The sequence below is a fragment of the Juglans regia genome, chromosome 14 (assembly GCF_001411555.2).
Source record: "Juglans regia cultivar Chandler chromosome 14, Walnut 2.0, whole genome shotgun sequence".
Classification (NCBI taxonomy): Eukaryota; Viridiplantae; Streptophyta; class Magnoliopsida; order Fagales; family Juglandaceae; genus Juglans; species Juglans regia.
This window is the reverse complement of record NC_049914.1, coordinates 22,295,944-22,309,656: the sequence shown is the minus strand read 5'-3', so window position 1 is coordinate 22,309,656 and position 13,713 is coordinate 22,295,944. Positions and strand designations below refer to the sequence as shown.

At 36.0% G+C, this 13,713-nt stretch overlaps 1 non-coding gene across 1 annotated transcript; it reads right to left on the bottom strand.

Annotated features, from left to right (window-relative positions):
• Positions 1-2,816: 2,816 nt before the first annotated feature.
• On the bottom strand, positions 2,817-2,924 carry LOC118344615. Its single transcript, XR_004798395.1, has one exon. It is a non-coding gene; the product is annotated as a small nucleolar RNA R71 (small nucleolar RNA).
• Between the last annotated feature and the right edge of the window lie 10,789 nt (positions 2,925-13,713).

Sequence of the window (13,713 nt, the reverse complement as noted above, 5' to 3'; positions counted from 1 at the left end):
ATTTTATGCAGATTGTAAAAGAACTGAACGAGAATTCAAAGAAGGGGACTGGATTTACCTACGGTTACAGCCCTACCGTCGTGTAAGGGAGATGAGGAAGAGAAGTGTAAGAGGGGGAACACAACTCAAAACACAGTGTAGAGGTTAGAGGAATGCACTGTTTCGTAGCTGAAGGGAGTATGAGCTAGTTGCCGCAATGCACCATTTCAATAAAGCATGGAACGCATGTTTCAGTGAAGCCCAACATTTCAGTACATGAAGTCTTAGTTGTTATTTTACTTTCTTTGTAGTAGTTTATTTTCTGAAGTTGTTATTTTATTTCCACGTGTTAGCAAGTTATTTGATCTGTTAGTTACCTTGTGGGGAATATGAGAGAAACGGAGAAATGGTGGGAATCATTCTGGATAATTGTCGATATTGGAATGCTCTGGAGGTTAAGGGATTCCCTCGAATGAACCCTAATGTCAATATGAATTCCATTCTTAGTTTCTATTTCACAAGCATTTATCGTTCATTGCATTAAACTTGATAAGTGTTAGAAATGCATAATTAAGTAGCTTAAGCAAGTGATTTATCTCATCAAAAGAGTTGATCACTTAATTATGCATTAAATTCTAGTATTGGATGCCAAATTAATTAATGCCAATATTTTGCACACAAAAGTTTCGTATTTTCGCTTCAAATGATAAACACTTATACTATACTTATAGGTTGCAGGGCATTTTTTGAAAGAAAACTAAAAGAGAGAGTCATGCGGCATGAAGTTGTTTAATTTCCTCACCCTTCAATTGATATTGCCTAAGGGTATTAGAGTGGAGCTCTTGGGCACGGGAGAGAAGGAAAGACGGCAAGAATTGAAAGAAGTTGTCCCAAGAATAGAAACGGAAGAAAAAAGAAATTAAGGCTGAAATGAAACGAAGTGGTCACTAGAATATACATGGATTGCGGCTGGAAGTGATCCAGGGGGCATATACATGATTTGTAGCAGAGATTAGAGAGCAGGGGCATGGTTTTGAGAAAAAGGAATTACGGCTGGAAATGGAGTATTTTGGTGTGTGGTCCCTGGTAGTAAAACAAAACAAAAAAAAGAGCAAAGAGCTTGGTGGCGCGGGCTTGTTTTTCAAAAAGCGAGAATCACAGCTTGGGGCAAAATTCATTACGGACTTTTTTTGAAGTTTTTCTTTATTTTTGGCTTTGTTCTATGAGAGGAACTAGGGGAATTTTTTTTGTTTTTTCAATTATCTTTGAATAGCAATGTTAATTTCCTTAGTGTTTTCGTTTGATTTTACATTGAGTATGGAAGGCGAGTTTTATAGCCTAAGCCAATGGAATAACTTGAACTGGCTGTGGTTTCTTGTAATAGAAATCACATATGCTCTTATTCATTTTCATTTATTGTATTGTGGATAGACTTATCTCAGAAATAGCTTGAATCTCTTGCTCAAGATCTGTTGTTGACAAAAGGCACATTAGATGCTTAAAAGAATGCAATGATTCAATACTAACCTGATTTTCTATTTCCATTTTTGAATTTCAAAAAATATGTAGAAGAACTTTGCAAATGAACTTCCAAAGTCAAATCCTCCGATTATAAATACCTTAGATGGATTAATAATCGAGAAAACAAAAGAGATTGAGATTGCAAGAACCACAACCAACTCGAGCTAGGCCTGAAGCTTAGGTGTTTGTCTTTTTGGTCAAATCATAATTTTCTTCTACAAACTTTGTTTTTTTTTTTTACTGTAAAATTTCAGTTTTACACTTCATATTAGCAAATGCCATCTTAGAATGACACATCTCTTCTACAAATCACAAACCCCTTTCTACCTTTGTACATAATCTATTTTACATTTTCTTTTCAAAAGTGTTAAAAACACAAAAACAATGTTCATGAAAATTCTCATTTGTTCATATACCAGAACTTCATCCACCAACACTTGACATAAACCCTTTGTCCCTGTGAAATACGATACGATCCTGGATTTATCCTTGATACAACTTGACACTTCTACACCTGGAAGAATACATTTGGAACAACGTCAAGTTTTTGGCACCATTACCGGGGACATCGGTGTCTATTAGAGTGATTTTCTTTTGCGGAGATGACGTTTCTATTGTTGTGAACCTCTTCACAACTTTGGTGACCTCCGAACTTTCATCTCTTTAGTTTGTTTCATTTTCTCTTTCATTTTCACTTTCTGCACTTAAGTCCATAATCCTACTACTGTATATTTGTTTCACAAATTTGAGGCTACAACTTCATTTGATCTACTATTGTTATACATTTAGAGATGCAATGGAATTCATATGTTTAATTAGATTCGTGATCCTACAGATAGATTGGTCAGGATTAAGTCCCTCACATACTCTGATTTTGTAACCGCTTCCATTAGCTCCACTTCTGAAACACAAAGCACAATGGCTGAAGAAAGGCATGAAGAAAGGATGGTTATTAATTAAAACTGGACACTTAGAGAGTATCTTCAGTCTGTTAGGACTAGCACACCTTCTTGCATCATTTTGCCTTTTAATGCAAATGCTTTTAGCTTCAAACCTAGAATGATACCTTTAATACCTCATTTTCATGGCATGGAGTCTGAAAATCCATATTTGCATATAAAAGAGTTCGATGAAGTTTGTTCAACTCTCATGGATCAAACTTGCACTGAGGAAGTAATTAGATTGAAATTATTTCCATTTTCTCTAAAGGACCAAGATAAAACGTGGCTGAACTCTTTAAGGCCTAAAACTATACGAACTTGGCAAGAAATGAAATTTGAGTTCCTGAAAAAGTTTTTTCCAATGCATAGAACTAATGCCTTAAAGAGACAGATCATGAATTTTGCTCAAAAAGATGTTGAAACCTTCTATCAGTGTTAGGAGAGATTCAAGGACCTGTTAAATGCATGCCCTCACCATGGTTATGAGAATTGGCGTGTTATTAGTTTTTTCTATGAGGGTTTGCAATAAAAAATGAGGCAATTTGTAGAAACCATGTGTAGTGAAATTTTTTTACCTAAAAAAGCTTTCGAGTATTTTGATTATCTAGCTGAAAATGCACAATCATGGGATACATATTATATTTATGATAGGTCTAAAAGTTCAAGGACCATCTCAGGGGGTGGGAAATATAATTTGAATGAGGTAAATGATTTAAATGCTAGGTTAGCTATGATTTCTAAGAAGTTAGAAACCATAGAACTGAAGAAGGTGAATGAGGTACAAGTTCTCAGATGACCAATAGTTGTAGTATTTGTGAGGATCAAGGGCTTCAATTAACGATTGTCCAACCATCCCAACCCATAAGGAAGTTCTCTTGGATCAATTTAATGTTGTCAATATGGTTTCTAAACATTTTTTAAATCCTTATTCAAACACTTACAATCCGAGATGGAGAAATCATCCTTACTTCAGTTGGAGGGGTGAACAAGCTATTGTACCTATGCCCAACATAGCTGGACCTTTACAATTTGCACCATACACAGCCCCGGGGGGGCCAGGGCCATCTCAATATGCCAACCACATGCTTCCAACTCAGAAAAAGAACCTTGAAGATACTGTCTAGCAGCTGGCCACCAATTTTCAGCAATTCATGCAAAGCCACGCTGCCATCAATAGTCAGAACTTACAAGCAATCACTGATATCAGAGATTCAATCACCAGGTTGACCACAACCTTGAGTGCTCAAAAGAAAGAGAAGTTCCTTGCACAACCTCAACCTAACCCCCAAGGCCAGAACCAACTAATTCAAAGGTGTACCTAGAGATTCCAATGTCAAGCAAGTCAAGGCTATTTCAACTTTGAGAAATGGTAGGGTGATTGACATACCAACTCAAGAGACAGAAAAGAATGGTAAAACTTCTAGACCTCTTCTTGAAAATGATTTACAAGACCCCTTAGAACCTGAAAAAGTTCCAAACACTACACCTGCACCTTTTCCTCAAAGGTTAACCCATTTGCACAAAGACAAGCATAAAGCTGAAATCCTTGAGATCTTCAAGCAAGTTAGGATTAATATCCCTCTGTTAGATGCTATTCAACAGGTTCATATGCTAAATTTGTAAAGGATTTATGCACCGTAAAAAAAGTTGAATGTGCAAAAGAAAACTTTTCTTACTGAGCAGGTTAGTGCCATTATCCAAACCAACACCCCTCCCAAATACAAAGACCCAAGATCTCCTACCATAGCTTACATGATAGAGAGTTCAAAAATTAGCCAAACATTGTTAGACTTAGGTTCAAGTGTGAATTTATTGCATTATAATGTTTATGTTCAGCTTAGGTTTGGTGAGTTGAAATCTACTTATATTACTTTGTAGCTGGCTGATCGGTCTATTAAGATTCCTTGAAGTGTTGTGGAAGATGTTTTAGTTCAAGTAGACAAATTCTACTACCCGGTAGATTTTGTGGTACTTGACATGCAATTGACTACTCGTTCTACCTTCCAAACACCTGTTATCTTAGGAAGATCTTTTTTAGCCACTTCTAATGCTCTTATAAATTGTAGAAGTTGAGTTTTAAAGTTGAGTTTTGAAAATATGACTTTTGAACTAAATATTTTCAATTTTTGCAGGCAACCGCGAGAAGTTAAGAAAGTTCATGAAGTGAACTTGTTGGAAACTTTTATTTATGAAAATTCTGCATCATACCTTCAAATTACTAATTCTTTAGAGGAATTAGAAAATTATTTGAAATTATTTGATAATGTTTATGACTCATCTCATGTTTCCTCAACAGGTCAACAAATTGTGTCACCATAGAGATTAAAATTTGAGCAACTTCCACCCTTGACAGCAACTCTCAAGTCTTCAAAGGAGAAATCTCCAACTTTGGACCTCAAACATCTTCCATTGGAGCTGAAGTATGCTTTCTTAGGACTACAAAGTACATTCCTTGTGGTAATTTCTTCTAATTTAACTAGTGAACAAGAAGATAGGTTGCTAGACATCCTTAGGAAGCATAAAAAGTACATTGGGTGGACAATAGCTGATGTAAAAAGTATACGTCCATTGGTGTGCACCTATAGAATTTATTAGAAGAGGATGCAAAGTCTTATAGAGAAATGCAAAGGAGGTTAAATCCCACAATGAATGAGGTACTTAAAAATGAGGTGCTGAAATTGTTTGATGTGGATATTATTTACCCCATCTTGGATAGCAAATGAGTTAGTTCTATTCAGGTAGTACCAAAGAAATTTGGGGTGACCGTGGTAAAAAATAAGAAAGATGAGCTAGTGTCTGCACGTGTAATCATGGGTTGGAAGATGTGCGTAGACTATAGGAAACTCAACTCAGCCATACGAAAAGACCATTTTCCATTACCTTTTCTTGATCAAATTTTAGAAAAAATTGCTAGATATTCTTTTAATTATTTCTTGGATGGATTCTCCGATTACTATCAACTGGAAATAGTACCAGAGGATCAAGAAAAGACTAAATTTACTTGTCCTTTTGGTACTTTTACCTTTAGGAGAATGCCATTTGATTTAGAATAATACTAGAGCCACCGCTGGGGGCTCCTACTAGGCTCTAGCATGTATTTTTTTATGTGTTTTATTTTAGTTCTTTTTTTATATAGATTTTTTTAACAATTTTAAATATTTGGAAAAAATAAAAAAAAAATTCACTACATCATTAAAAAATGATTCCTTAATGACGAAGTAAAATATAAAATATAAAAAAATATTTTTTATTTTACTTTGTAATTAAGAAAGTATTTTTTTTAATGTTTTTTTTTAACTTTATGATTAAGGAAATATTTTTTAATGATGTTCTAAATTTATTTTATTTTTTAAAAATATTTAAAAGTGTTAAAAAACTCAATGTAAAAAATAACTTAAAAAAACACATGAAAAAATACATGTTATAGCCAGCGGGAGCTCCCAGCAGGAGCCCCAAGCGGTGGCTCTAGCGCGGTGGCTCTAGCCTTGTCCTTTGATTTATGCAACGCACTGGCAAATTTCCGAAGATGCATACTTAGTAGTTTTAGTGACATAATTGAGAACATCCTAGAAGCATTTATGGATGATTTTTCTATATTTGGTGATTCATTTTAGAGTTGTTTAACCAATTTGCAAGTTGTTTTGCTAGGTGTGAAGAAAAGCAATTGTTACTTAATTGGGAGAAGTGTCATTTCATGGTTCAACAGGGCATTGTTCTTGGGCATATTGTTTCGTCTAGAAGAATTGAAGTAGATAGAGTAAAAATTGAGTCAATTTCTAAACTTTCTACCCCTAATTCAATAAAAGATATTAGACATTTTCTTGATCATGCTGGTTTTTATAGGAGGTTTATTAAGGACTTTAACTCTATTTCTAAACCTCTATGTCATTTATTGATGCATGATGTAGATTTTGATTTGACATCCGAATGTCAAGAAGCTTTTTGTCGACCTAAGACTTTGCTAACTACTGCCCCTATTCTTCAGTCTCCTGATTGGTCACTTTCTTTTAAAATTATGTGTGATGCTAGTGATTTTACTATAGGAGTTGTGCTTGGACAGCGTAGGGACAAACTTCCTTATGTCATTTACTATGCAAGTAAAATTTTAAATGCGGCTCAAAATAATTATTCTACTACTAAAAAGGAATTACTTGCTGTAGTATTTGCTTTAGAAAAGTTTTGTGCCTATATACTCTTGGTTCTCCTATAGTCATCTTTACTGATCATACAACGCTAAAATATTTATTCTCAAAGAAAGATGCAAAATCAAGTCTGATTAGATGGGTACTTTTGCTCCAAGAGTTCAACATTATCATCAAGGACAAGAAAAGAGTTGAGAATGTGGTAACTGACCATTTGTCTAGGCTCACAATTGTTGAAACAGAGCAACCAACACCTGTTCTTGACTCCTTTCCTGATGAGCAATTGTTTTCAATTAGTGTTGTACTGTGGTATGCTGACATTGATAATTTTTTGGTTACAGGAAAAAGTCCATTTAATTGGAGTGCCCAAGATCTCCGCTGGTTCAAATCAGAGGTTAAATTTTTTTTTCTATGATGATCCCTATTTTCTCAAATATTGTTCAGACCAAATAATTCAATAATGTGTGCCAAATACTGAGATTTCTAGTGTTCTTTCTTTATGTCATTCCGAAGCATGTGGTGCTCATTTTTCAGTTAACAAAACTGCAACAAAGATTTTGCAAAGTGAATTTTATTGGCCTAGTATGTTTAAAGGTGTTCATAATTTTTACAAAACTTGTGAGTCATGTTAGCGCTTAGGTGCAATCGCTGAACAAAATACGATACATTTGCAACCTGTTCTTATCATTGAAATATTTGATTGTTGGGGGATTGATTTTATGTGACCTTTCCCCTCATCTTTTGGATATTTATACATTTTGGTTGCTCTAGAGTATGTTTCTAAGTGAGTTGAAGCTATATCATGTAAGACAAATGACCATCAAGTAGTGCTTATATTCTTGAAGGAGAACATTTTTGCTAGATTTGACATACCTAGGGCTATTATTAGTGATAATGAGAGCCATTTCTGTAACAAATCTTTTGTTGCCCTCATGAAAAAGTATGGTATCCACCGTAAGGTCTCTACCCCATATCACCCCCAAATGAATGGACAAGCTGAGTTAGCTAACAGGGAGATCAAGCATATTCTTGAAAAAACCATCAGTCCTACTCGGAAGGATTGGTCCTTGCGATTGACTGATGCTCTTAAAGCTTATAGAACAACCTACAAAACTTTCCTTAATATGTCTCCTCATCATTTGGTGTATGGCAAGGCATGTCATCTACCAGTTGAGTTAGAACATAAGACATATTGGGTTATTAAACAGTTCAATTTTAATGTTAACCAAGCTAGTTTTGTGAGGAAGTTGTAGATTTTAGAGTTGGATGAACTCTAAATGGATGCATATGATAACTCCAAGTTGTCCAAGGAGTGCATGAAGCATTTTCATGACAAGCATATTTAGAGGAAAACCTTTTCACGGGTCAACCAGTCTTACTTTATAACTCTTGCCTTCATCGTTTTTCCAGAAAATTACGGTCTAGGTGGAGTGGACCTTATGTTGTTAAGATTGTTTATTCACATAGTGTAGTTGAATTGATCAACCCTTAAAATGGAAATACCTTTAAAGTAATGGACAATGCCTTAAACCCTTCTTGACCAATTTCTCTCCAGAGGACACTACCATCCATCTGCAAGAGCCCATTTCTTCTACTGCTGTTTAGTTTACTACTTTTTTTGTTATTTTCCTTTACTTTCTTTATTTTTTGTTTTGTATGTTTTGTCTTTTGTTTTGGTTTTTGCATAATTTCTTTTTCTTTTTCTAGTCTTCTAGTTTCTTTTCTCTCTATCGGGTAACATTCCTCACTTTCTTCGCCTATTTATTGCACTATTTTTGGCTTACTTATCCATCCTTTTTACTCATTGAAGACAATACTCATTTTGAGTTGGGGGTAAGGAGAGTCCTCCACCATTTAGTCTCTAATGATTATTTTCTTTGCAAAGTTGTTGTTCTATTTTTAAATAATTGAAAAAAACTAGGAAAAAAAAAAGAAAAAAGTTGTTATTTTCAAACCTCTCTACTTAAGATTAGATAGTTATAGTCTTGGGTTACACTAATTCCCACTAGTTTAGGTTTAAGTTCAACATAGGACCATATGAAAGTCTTAGCAACTCAAATTTAGGCAACGTATTTCAAAGCTATTGATTGATGACCTTAATAGACATAAGCAGATGCTTTTGTTGTTTTGTTTGATATCAATAAGTGGTTTTCATCCAAGCAGCTAACAAGAACTTCAATGAACTATATCTTAATGGCCTAGGAAAAGCAAATGAGAAACTCCATCCATTATAGTTTTGCAACAAAAAAAAAAAAAACTATTTGGAGGTAAAATACATAAGAAAAGGGACATGTCAGAGATCAAAGAAAAGAAATTGGTGAACATTTGAAAAGGTTGCCTATCACTGGGATTTTTTTTTTCAAGTAAGAAAAAGTTTTTTAAAGTGTGATAGCGGGAAAGCCACCAGTGTAATGATTTTGAATTGGATTAAAGCCTTTTTGGTTTTTCTTGAAGAGCTGTTGGTTTGAAATTATTGTGAGAAATTTTGAAACCAACAAATGGCAACCTGATCACATACCTGATGTACTCAAAGATCTGCAGTTGTAATACATTTCCCTTGTTTGAGTTCTTGAGAATTTTATAGGCCTTCATGTTGAACTATAACTTGACCTAGCTTCGTTCTATTACCCAAGACTTCAACATGATTTGCTCTTTAGTAGAGATTTTTTAATATAGAATTTTGGAGGGCAATTTAATCATTCACTCTTTGATCGCATTATTTGCTAGAGACTAGCAAAAAGCTAATTCGAGGGTGTGATAAAGCATTCAAAATGCATAATTAAGTAGTTTAAGTGAGTGATTTATCTCATCAAAAGAGTTGCTCACTTAATTGTGCATCAAATTCTAGTACTGGATGCAAAATTTATTGATACCAATATTTAACACACAAAAGTTCCATATTTTCCATTCAAATGATAAACACTTATACTATGCTTATAGGCTGCAGGGCATTTTCTGAAAGAAAACTAAAAGAAAGAGTTATGCAGTATGGAGTTGTTTTATTTTCTCACCCTTCAGCCGATATTACCTAAGGGAATTAGAGTGGAGCACCTGGGCATGAGAGAGAAGGAAAGACGGCAACAATTGAAAGAAGTGGCCCCGGGAATAAAAATGGAAGAAAAAGAAATTGAGGCTAAAGTGGTCCCTAGGATATACACAGATTGCGGCTGGAATTGGTCCAAGGGGCATATACACGATTTGTGGCAGAGATTGGAGAGTAGGGGCGTGGTTTTGAGAAAAATGAATTACGGCTGGAAATTGAGTATTTTGGTGTGTGATCCCTAGAGTACAAAAAAAAAGAAAAAAAGCAAAGAGCTTGGTGGTGCGGGCGTGTTTTTCAGAAAGGGAGAATTGCGACTCAGGCAGATTTCATACTTGATACAACTTGACATTTCTACACTTGGAAGAACACATTTGGAATAATGTCAAAACCCAATACAAATCCTTCACAATCATCCATCCACAATTCTCTACGTTCTTACATTTTGTGTCAGACTCATAACATCCACTGTCCCTAGCAATCCACCAATATGCTCCCCAACCTGATGATTCGTACACCCAAAAGCCAAGTCGTGTAATTGAACCCTAAAAGACTCTGTAGTATACTTCAAATCGTGCCTAAAAAGAGACCCATCAAAGTTTTTAATACAAAATTGGCAATTATCAAATAACCAAGGGTGGCCCATCTTCACCTTGTGGATATCCTCTTTGTTAACAAATTCAATCACAAACACATTCGAGCCACCCCAGAAAATTGGATAGATCCATACAAACGCCTAATTTTTCGCATAGTATTTTGAACAATTGAACTCTGTGTCACGATCAAAAACAAGAATTTCGAATAAATAGTAATCCCTTTGTGCGAAGTATTCTACATTTTGGTTGTCGTGATTATCACATTAGACCGTTCCTTCCTCTTCAGTTAACACCAAATCCTCATGGGAGCGAAGGAGTAAATCCTCCATTGAAACTGATTTCTCATATTCGAAACCTAGAAAATGTTATGGCCTAATTGTAACATGTAGGTAAGTAAATATAGCTAGGCACTTCGAGAGGTCTGACCTCCAAACACTTGATAATATTTTGGATGAAATCTGATGATTTTCATTGATAGTCGTTACAATATTTATAGACATTGAAAATAGACTAATTCAACCCATGACTACTAGCCTTAACAAATTAACCAACCTTAATCAAATAACTAACCCTCTATCAAATAACTAACCCACATGTTTCTAATCGTGGCTTATGACCAAGCCCTACTTGATAAACACTTAAAATAAGAAATTGCCCCTTCCTATGTATCCCTTAGACATAAGCCCAATTCCTAATACTGCTAAAATCATAAAATACTCCCCCTCTTCAAAAGACCTTGTCCGCAAGGTCTGGAAACTTCCTCCAGTGTTCACCCAACTTTTCCGAGATAAAATCTTTTCTTGTGAAATCCGATTGGCAAAGTCCTTTTAACTAAATTGATTTTCTATACAACATAAATTTCGTAGTAAGTTTAGAGAAATCTGATCCCAATTGATGGAGCCAATTCATGCCTAATACAAGGTCAAATCCTGCCAAAAGTAGTAAGTGTAAATGTGCAACAATGGATTGACCTTGTAATTGGAATGAGACTACCTCATAACATCCCAAACTTGGTACCTGCTCTCCATTTTCAACTCTTGTCAATATAAGGATTTGCTCTTCTTGTCACTTTCGGATCGACGAAGTTGTGTATGCTTCCTGTATCAATTAGGACCACCACTAATTAATCTCCTACTATAACCCATAATCACATAGTCTGTCGAAATGATGTGCCCAAAATAGCATGAAGGAAAATTCCTAGCAACTCTCCTTTTTGAGAGGACTCTTGGACCATTCTCATCACCTATTCATTGGGAATACTCTAAAATACTTCCTCTTATCCTTTTGGTTCTAGTCTTTCCAATAAAATTAATTTAGGTGCTTAACACCTAAGTCCGGCCTGGAATTTTTCATTACAGTAATAGCATAGTCATTTTTCTCGTCTTTCTTGCATTTGGGCTAGGAAAATTCTCTTAATAGGTATGGTGGGTCTTATGTTAGGGGTAGGTGGTGGGCTGTTAAGCTGGAGATTTCTTGCTTTAGGGAGTGGTGGAGGTGATGGTAGCCTTAGTATGGGTGCAGGTAGTCTAGGGGTATTGGGTTGGGTTAGGTCGGGTGGTTTTTGGTGTTTGAACCTATGTCACACATCTTCTTCTTGTAACCTTGCAAGCCCAAAAGCAGCCAACAACGTTGTAGGCTTAAACATGGTTACCACAATCCGCAAGTCATCTCGTAGCCCACTTAAAGAAGTATTGATGCGGAACTCCTCGATAAGCCCATTGATCCTATTTGATAGTATCTCAAACTGGGTTTGGTAATCCTCCACTGAGTCTGTCTAACAGAGATTTGTGAACGCCCCAACTAGATCCTCATAAGCCGAAAGCCCAAAATGGACCTTGAGAACCACCACAAATTCCTCCCAGGAATGAACTGGGCTAGAGTCCATCAACCAATAATACCATGAGAGAGCCCTACCTTCCATATGGAAGGAAGCAATTTGCAATTTATGTTTTACCGGAGCATTACAATAAACGTAAAATTGTTGGGCCTTGAGAATCCGTTCCACAAGTTCCAAACCATCAAACCTTGGAAAATCCAAACTAAGTGTCTACGCTTGAATACCTGTATTTCCCCCAAACATAGGATTATCATTGATTTTCATCACCGGTCTAGAAGAGCCCTCACCTGAATTATTAGTCATTGTTTTAACAGTCAATTAATCGTTGCTGGCTGCCAAATTACTAATCTTCTTTAGCACCATCTCCAGCAATTGTCGTTGCCGCTCCTATTCTTCTCTCAATTGAGTTGTCTCGCGCTTCAGAGTAGACACTGTATCAGCAAGTTGAGCGTGACGAGTACCCTCAACCATTGTGCATAAATGTGGCTCTGAGATTACTTGATATGGTGTAATTGTAATATAGCTAGGCACTTCGAGGGGCCTGACCTCCAAACACTTAACAATTTTTTGGATGAAATCTGATGATTTTCATTGATAGTCGTTACAATACTTATAGATGTTGAAAATAGACTAATTCAACCCATGACTGCTGGACTTAACAAATTAACCGACTTTAATCAAATAACTGACGCACTATCAAATAACTAACCCACTAACACATAAGCCCATTTTTTTTTTTATATAGGAAATTGATATCATTTCATTCATGAAATTGAAGTTAAAACTGTGATTAATCAATATAGAGAAAAAACTCATATTACAAGCCAAACTACTCATCTATGGGGAGCTTCCTTATACACAAATTTATTTGCGACAGACATTGTTTTAACTTCTAGGAACTCTCCACTGACAAAAGTAGTTTGTTTGAGGGTACCATTCTTTGTAAAAAAAAAAAAAAAGAGAGAGATAACCATCCTCCTCCAAAAGGAAGAGAATGACAAAACCACCCCATCCTCCAAATGAAGAGAATGACAAAACACCCAATCTCCAAAGGAGGAGAAGGACTAGACCACCACCCATCCTCCAAAGGTGGGGATTCTCCTGCTATGTACCAAAGTTCAATAGCCTATTTCTTTTATTTCCTAGCACAAACAAAGATAAAAACTCCAGACACTTAAAAACACTATAAAAAAAAAATACTGGTCAAGGCGGCTGTAGTGGTGCGTAAAGGACATGTGCTACTCTAGGAGAATGTCGGATAGTAGATCTTGAGGATACCAGAGTTGCTGGCCCCAGAAACGACGCGAGTGGCAACAACGCAAGCCTTCTCGTGGTGGTGCGTGGAAGCCACACGTTCGCGATGACCCACACGTATGTGCTACGCACCACTCCTTTTAGTGCCATATTCGGTGGTTTGGAAGATCGGTGACTAAAAATACCCATGGTGGAGCACGTGTAGTACGTTGGTTACTGAAAAACCAAGGGTCGGCGTTTCTCCTTTATTTGACCTGAAAAAAAAAATTAAAAAAAAACATGGAAAGAGAAAGGGGGGAGGAAGCACTGGACTGGAATGAGGGAAAGGGAAGGAGCCAAGCTCCCGCTTGACAAACACTTAAAATAAGAAATTACATGAATAACCCTAACTACATACAATTGC